This window comes from Limulus polyphemus, unplaced genomic scaffold (genome assembly GCF_000517525.1).
Source record: "Limulus polyphemus unplaced genomic scaffold, Limulus_polyphemus-2.1.2 Scaffold3900, whole genome shotgun sequence".
Classification (NCBI taxonomy): domain Eukaryota; kingdom Metazoa; phylum Arthropoda; class Merostomata; order Xiphosura; family Limulidae; genus Limulus; species Limulus polyphemus.
Genome location: NW_013669510.1, coordinates 34,106 through 35,321, shown reverse-complemented (window position 1 = coordinate 35,321; position 1,216 = coordinate 34,106). Strand labels below are relative to the sequence as shown.

The 1,216-nt window shown below is 33.4% G+C and overlaps 1 protein-coding gene across 1 annotated transcript in view; it reads left to right on the top strand.

Moving 5' to 3' along the window:
• LOC106470247 (KICSTOR complex protein SZT2-like) overlaps window positions 1-1,216 on the top strand; it is a 67,431-nt gene that overhangs the window by 60,014 nt on the left and 6,201 nt on the right. The gene's annotated exons all lie outside the window — the stretch shown is intronic.

The window sequence follows — 1,216 nt, the reverse complement described above, 5'->3', positions numbered from 1 at the left end:
AGGTTTTATATGGCACCTTTGAAAAAGTTAATACTTTTTTTTCATAAAATAAGTTCTTTGTTTACATTAATTTTCACTCAAAAAAATTATTGTAGAGAAAACATTTGCCTCAAAACAAACAATTTTTGCATTTTCCTAAACTTCACTCGCATTCTCTTCATGCCCCTTCAGTTATATCAGTAAAAAGTTATATATTTTTTCTGTTTATAGAAAAATCACAAATTGAACGTCTTGTTGATACTGAAGTCTGCTTAAAACAAAATATATGTACATGTGTTTTATTGTGTGATATTTTTGTTGATGTAGAAGAACTAGTCTGTTTGTATGACTTTTCTATTATACCTTACTGTTTCACTTTCTCAATAGTAAATTTAAATAAACTAAATCCATATCATACATTACTAACACTGTCATTATAAGAATTGTCAAAAAGGGGCAAACCAACATCATATAGGCCACGAGGCAGCTGTTGTGACTTTGCAGTGACCTGCTGAGCATGACTGAAGAATTCCATGTGTGGAAAGCAGCAACTCACTTGGAAAGCAGTTCATCACATGCAGTACCACACTGGAACTTGAGTATCATGATCTACAGCATAATCTATACAATGAAAATATGTCTTTAATGTCATGCAGTAAAACTGGGTTTTTGAACAAATGCAACTATAGTCAAAGTTGCAAACAGGAATGTCAGTTTTCTATGATAAGTATTCCTTTGTGTAGCTGTCTGTCTGTTTGAGTTGACAGATCCATAAAGTTAGAGACTTCAGCTACTATTCATCCATCAGAGGAAATTTTTGAACTGCTTCATCAACATCCATCTTTGTCCATACAGTCCTCTTTCATGCTAGATCCTGATTTTCAGTTTGTTGTTTTAGTAGGTTGGGCTTCTCTTAAAATTCCATAATTTTTGGTTTAAAGACATTATCATCAGTATGTTTTACAAGGTTTGGGTGAAACAATTGCAAAGGTTGTGTATGCTTCTCGCATAACCCTCAAATCCATTTGGTGAATCAAATACTCCTTTTACTACTGAGAAACGTTTGGTCACACATGTTGATGTAACAGACTCCTCTGTTGAATGCTGTTTTTAGTTGTGTATGCTTGTCGCACAATCCTCAAATCCATTTGGTGAATCAAATACTCCTTTTACTACTGAGAAACTTTTGGTCACATATGTTGATGTAACAAACTCCTCTGTTGAATGCTGTTTTTAG